Source organism: Oncorhynchus mykiss, chromosome 15 (genome assembly GCF_057628025.1).
Source record: "Oncorhynchus mykiss isolate SJ-2025 chromosome 15, ASM5762802v1, whole genome shotgun sequence".
Classification (NCBI taxonomy): Eukaryota; Metazoa; Chordata; class Actinopteri; order Salmoniformes; family Salmonidae; genus Oncorhynchus; species Oncorhynchus mykiss.
In genome coordinates, this window is record NC_143036.1 from 1,100,830 (window position 1) to 1,107,674 (window position 6,845).

Here is a 6,845-nt window from a genome sequence, read left to right on the forward strand (position 1 = left end):
TACAACGCTCTGCTAACAGACTGCTAGCATCCATCTACTCCACAACACTCTGCTAACAGACTGCTGGCATCCATCTACTCTACAACACTCTGCTAACAGACCGCTAGCATCCATCTACTCTACAACACTCTGCTAACAGACCGCTAGCATCCATCTACTCTACAACACTCTGCTAACAGACTGCTAGCATCCATCTACTCTACAACACTCTGCTTACAGACTGCTAGCATCCATCTACTCTACAACACTCTGCTTACAGACTGCTAGCATCCAGTCAGCCAACCCCCCCGCCCCCCCTCCCTGGACCCCCTGAAGTACTCAGACTATCTATGAGAGGAGGGGGATTTACAGGAGCAGAGCGAGACATGGATGGAAGTAGGATTCCTTCATATAACCACATCTCAGCCTGAAGACCAAGGCAGCTTAACTCGTCTCTGGTCTCTGTGTGGATTCTGCAGTCTGAAGAACAAGGCATCTTTACTCGGCTCTGGTCTCTGTGTGGATTCTGCAGTCTGAAGAACAAGGCATCTTTACTCGGCCCTGGTCTCTGTGTGGATTCTGTGGTCTGAAGAACAAGGCATCTTTACTCGGCCCTGGTCTCTGTGTGGATTCTGCAGTCTGAAGAACAAGGCATCTTTACTCGGCCCTGGTCTCTGTGTGGATTCTGCAGTCTGAAGAGGTGAAGGATCATACAGAAGCTTCTTGTAACATAAACAGTATAAATGCATACACCTACCATGTGGAAATGTTTTTACCGTGTGGAATAGTTCACCTCTGCCCTAGCCGTTGAGAGTTCAGAGGGACATGTAAAATGACAACATACATTACATCTGTCGTTTCATTGTTTTCATTCTGCTTACCACAAAGCCACACCCTTTAATAAGACCATGCTTGTAGCACAATGTAACATTGGTCAGATTAACACCTCCTCAGACAAACTAGTTACTGGTGAGATTAATGACCCCTTCTCATATTAACTAGCTATTTACTGGGTTGATTCTGGGGCCTAAACTCCTCCCCTAGTTGGTCTGTGTGGAAGGAGTTCTCTACATAAGGTTATATGTGGAATGATTTCTGTCTGACAGAAGGTTCTAGGTGTTCTGTGTGGAATTAGTTCTCTACAAAAGGTTCTAGGTGTTCTGTGTACAGTGAGTTCTCTCTGAAAGTTTACCTCTCTGTCCTAAAAGAGGTATATGGTGCCAGACGTCTCATGCAGAGCCCTGTCTCTCTCTTCTCCTGATCCTCATCCTCCTCTCCCCTACCCTTTTCTCTCCTCCCCTCCTCTATCGTCATCCTCCTCTCTCCCCCCATCTTCAGACGTCTCCTGCAGAGCCCTGTCTCTCTCTTCTCCTGATCCTCATCCTGCTCTCCCCTACCCTTCTCTCTCCTCCCCTCCTCTCTTCTCATCCTCCTCTCCCCTCTCTCTTTCCCTCCTCTTCAGACGTCTCCAGCAGTGCCCTGTCTCTCTCCTGTCCTCACCAGACATTGCCTACAGAGCCCTCTCTCCTCCCTTCTCATTCTCCTCTCCCCTCTCTCTTTCCCTCCTCTTCAGACGTCTCCAGCAGTGCCCTGTCTCTCTCCTGTCCTCACCAGACATTGCCTACAGAGCCCTCTCTCCTCCCTTCTCATCCTCCTCTCCCCTCTCTCTTTCCCTCCTCTTCAGACATCTCCAGCAGTGCCCTGTCTCTCCTCTCCTCACCCTCTATCCTCCTCTCCCTGTTCTCACAGTGAGGAGTCCATTCCTCACAGTGAATAGACTCTATTAGCCAAGCCATCAGAACAGAACAGACCAACAGGATAGAACCATCATTCTCTTAGCCACCTGAAGATGAAGCAAACTGTTCTTCTGATCTGTCTCTTAAAACACGTATCTGGCATCGCAATAACCAACTCCCGTGAGCTCACTTGCTAGTGAGATTATTATAAAGCCTCTAAAATCAATCCTGCATCTTATTTTGAACCTTAGTGTTATTTAAGATGTACTCTTTTTGTGTGTTAAATGTTAAAATTGTGACAGTTTGTGTAATTTGTGTGTGGCAACATTATGCCATTATGTAAGGTGTTTTAGAAGGTTATGACTAGATAGTCACGTTGGAAAGGTTATGACTAGATAGTCACGTTGGAAAGGTTATGACTAGATAGTCACGTTGGAAAGGTTATGACTAGATAGTCACGTTGGAAAGGTTATGACTAGATAATCACGTTGGAAAGGTTATGACTAGATAGTCACGTTGGAAAGGTTATGACTAGATAGTCACGTTGGAAAGGTTATGACTAGACAGTCAATTTTGCAGTGCACAGGAGAATGCAGTAAATTGAGTGTGTGTGTAACTACCCGAGATGGATGAGTAAAGGTTGTGTAAAACAGTGAATCTGACCCTGAATAGATGAACAATCACCCAATCAGCTTGAGTTTCCCAAAGTAGGAAGTAAAGTGCAGAGACATTTATCTGACTTCTCATCTATTGCTGATGTTTAGAAACCACTGTACAGAGCTTGGATTGTAGCCTATTCCTGCTCTTTTCAAGTAGTGTAAAGTACTGAAGTAAAAATACTTTAAAGTACTAGTACTACTTAAGTAGTTTTTGGGGGGTATCTTTACTTTACTATTTATATTTTTTACAACTTTTACTTTTACCTCACTATGTTCCTAAAGAAAATCATGTACTTTCTACTCCATATATTTAGCTTGACACCCAAAAGTAGTCATTACATTCTGAATGCTTAGCAGGACAGAAAATGGTCCAATTCACACACTTATCAAGAGAACGTCCCTGGTTGTCCCTACTGTCTCTGATCTGGAGGACTCACTAAACACACATGCTTTGTTTGTAAATTATGTCTGAGTGTTGGTGTTGCCCCTGGCAACCATACATTTTTTTTTTTTTACATGAAATTTGTGCCGTCTGACTTGCTTAATATAAGCAATTTTTTATTATTCGTAATTTTACGTTTGATACTTCAGTATTTTTAAAAATAAATGCTTTTAGACTTTTACTCAAGTAGTATTTTACTGGGTGACTTTCACTTTTACTTGAGTAATTTTCTATTAAGGTATATTTACTTTTACTCAAGTATGACAATTGGATACTTTTTCCACCACTGGTGACATCACAGACGCTAGCCCGAAATCTATCAAATCTCAATTTTTTTTAAATGCTGTTAAGAAAAAACAATCTTATCTGCTCGATGGTCTACTATCTGAGGAACAGTTTAGATGTATTGGAGAAAGGTGAATTATTCCTTATGAAGAAGATAGTGTAATTGGTTCCACTAGTTTACTCAACTTTTCGGTCAAAGTTTTACATGAACGTAAACATTTTAGTTGGCCCAAACTTAGCTCCAACATCAGAAAATGTAAGCAAAAATGTTGCTGACTTAAAAACGTGTTTGCTCAAATTGTCTCATATGTTCATTCAACTATAAATCTGACCTAATAAACGGCTGTGGAACCAGTTTCTTAATGATATTTAGTTGGAACAACTCCTTTTTTATTTATTGCAATTTTTATAGTATATTAGATAGGACTCTGGAGAATTTGTATACCTGTAATCTATTGCGCTAATCCCAAGCTAGCTCTGTAAATTTAGTTTAAAAGCAATCATAGCAAACATATTGTCTCCCCAAAATGTGCAATCTTTGGCTTCACAATGGCAAAATGTGTAGAATAGCAGGAAATTAGCTTTAAAACTGCACATTTTTCTCTTTGCACCATGGAAAAATGTGTAGTTGCAGGAAAAATGCTTTAAACGGAAAATGTTTATCTCAGTCTCATGACACAATGTACAGAATAGCATTATTAAACTGCACATTTTTTTCTTTGTGCCCCATGGCAAAATGTGGTGAAATGTAGAAAGTTAGCAGTAGTCTGGCTCTGGAAGAGCAGGAGAAGAGGAGGAGATGTACAATTATATAATCATCTCCAGAGTACTGTGGGACTGTCATGAGATTTTCCCCATCAATAGAAAATAGTAGCTATTATATTATCCATGGGTCTATCTCTATAGTAGATTATGTTATATTATCTATGAGTCTATCTCTATAGTAGATTCTGTTATACTATCTATGGGTCTATCTCTATAGTAGATTCTGTTATATTATCTATGAGTCTATCTCTATAGTAGATTCTGTTATTCTATCTATGGGTCTATCTCTCTAGTAGATTATGTTATACTATCTCTGGGTCTATCTCTATGGTAGATTGTGTTATATTATCTATGGGTCTATCTGTAGATAGTTGATGGAAATGAGATGCCATGGAACTGAATGTGATGTAGGTGGGTATTGGGTTAATTAGGGCTGGTTGGTGGGTATTGGGTTAGTTAAGGCTGGTTGGTGGGTATTGGGTTAGTTAGGGCTGGTTGGTGGATATTGGGTTAGTTAGGGCTGGTTGGTGGGTATTGGGTTAGTTAAGGCTGGTTGGTGGGTTTTGGGTTAGTTAGGGCTGGTTGGTGGGTATTGGGTTAGTTAGGGCTGGTTGGTGGATATTGGGTTAGTTAGGGCTGGTTGGTGGATATTGGGTTAGTTAGCTCTGGTTGGTGGATATTGGGTTAGTTAGCTTTGATTGGTGGGTATTGGGTTAGTTAGGGCTGGTTGGTGGGTATTGGGTTAGTTAGGGCTGGTTGGTGGGTATTGGGTTAGTTAGGGCTGGTTGGTGGGTATTGGGTTAGTTAGGGCAGGTTGGTGGATATTGGGTTAATTAGGGCTGGTTGGTGGATATTGGGTTAGTTAGGGCTGGTTGGTGGGTATTGGGTTAGTTAGCTCTGGTTGGTGGGTATTGGGTTAGTTAGGGCTGGTTGGTGGGTATTGCGTTAGTTAGGGCTGGTTGGTGGGTATTGCGTTAGTTAGGGCTGGTTGGTGGGTATTGGGTTAGTTAGGGCTGGTTGGTGGGTATTGCGTTAGTTAGGGCTGGTTGGTGGATATTGGGTTAGTTAGGGCTGGTTGGTGGGTATTGGGTTAGTTAGCTCTGGTTGGTGGGTATTGGGTTAGTTAGGGCTGGTTGGTGGGTATTGCGTTAGTTAGGGCTGGTTGGTGGGTATTGGTTAAGGAGGAATGGTAGTGGTGGTACTACTGGTATAGCACTTTGGGTCAGAATGTGGTTGCAACCTTCCAGGATCCTCCAACCAGGATTTCTAGAAAACCGGGGAATGTATTCAACGTTCCTGGAATTCTGCAACCCTACATCAGAATGATGTGGAAATGTACATCAATAGCCAAATGAGTAACAAGAGAAAGTAGTATTGAATAGGTACTATTAGACAGAGAGCATTACTTTACAGCCATCTCTTTATAGTCTTTGCACTCTAAGATGCTTGGTGATGGATCGGTGCTTGATTGGCTCACAATCAATATATTTACTGTATCTTAAAGAGGTTTCAGTGCTGTGTTGCCATTAGAGAGAGATAAGCATCCCTAGTATCAGATCTGAAGGATTGTGGGTAATGGAACTTGGTATTTAATTGTGTGAGTATGTTTATGTTTTTCATGAAAAAGCACTTACTGGCCAACCCTGTTAATTGATCAAATGCTTTGAATCTGTGTGATCATGTCTAACATGATAATGGATATGTTACACTCGAAGGAAAGAGAAGGGACTTTTAAAAGGTCCCTGTTTAGTTAACATGTCCTTAAACCAGGGTATGTTGGAGCTGATGAGTTGGTTCTCAGAAGTGTGATTGTTTGCGTTTTGCGTTCATTATAAAAAATAAAAAAAAGCTAATGTTTGTCGAAAAGTGAAACCAGGCAGGTCCCGCTGGCCAGCTAGGTTAGGGCCGGGACGTTGAGTGTTTTTTGTAAAGCCTGTTGGGATTTGTAGTTCTTGGGATAAGCTAAAAGATGGAGGCTGTAGTCCAGTGGGGTTGATTCTGTGGCCTTCAGCTGGAAGAAAAGTGGTTTGAATTTCGACCTCTGAGGAATTTACTTTTCTATGTTCCTTCTGGCTGGTGAGAAGACCGTGTGTATATTAAGGCTTATGGAGACAGAGTTAATGTTTTCACAATGGAGGGTCATTGTTTCCTTATGGTCTGTTCTAGTGTTAAATCTAATGTTTCAAAGTAGGAGAGGTTGGTGGTTCTGCACATGTGAGGTTGGGTTAGTGGGTCTAGTAAACGTCCAGTTCTGAGGAAAAGAAAGGCCTACATTTACCGTAATAGAAATCAACAATGTAATACCCGAATCAAAGTTGGAAAAGCATCTCTCTCCTCGAACACTTTAAAGGTTTTCATGTACCTAACTACCGCTTCCTACCGCTGCATTAAAACCAGTCATATTGTGTCCACCATTCGTTGATTCTATACATTACAGTGTAAACCCAATGTCTTAGTAGACTGGTCTAAAATAGACCATGACTATACAGTAGTTGTATGGGCTAGCTATATAAACACCGTACTTAAACAATGAGCACTATAGTGTCTAGAGGTGCTATTAACATTACATGTATCCTATCGGTTCGTGTTTATCATGTGTAACACAGGAGACTAATTCAATAGTAAACAATATAGGTATATTATTCCAAAACTGTTTCATGTTGTTATTTCTGTGTGTAGAGTGGAGTGATGTTTGAATTAAATGTTTTGGTTTTGTATGTTTGAAATTAATGTTATGTTTTATTGATGGCATTCACTAGCTTCAATTCTTCTATACTGTGTTGATACCACTGGTGCAGCAGCTGTAAAGACTGCCCACTGTAGGACCCAGCACTACTCTTTCTGAACCCAGGGACGTGTTCAGCAGGACATCTTGGAAACTTCAGACAGAAATATGTTATGTAGAACAAACACGCCTCTCTGACATGTAGACCAAGGAATCATATTGACTCTATTTGTGGCATTTCTATCTAAAATGAT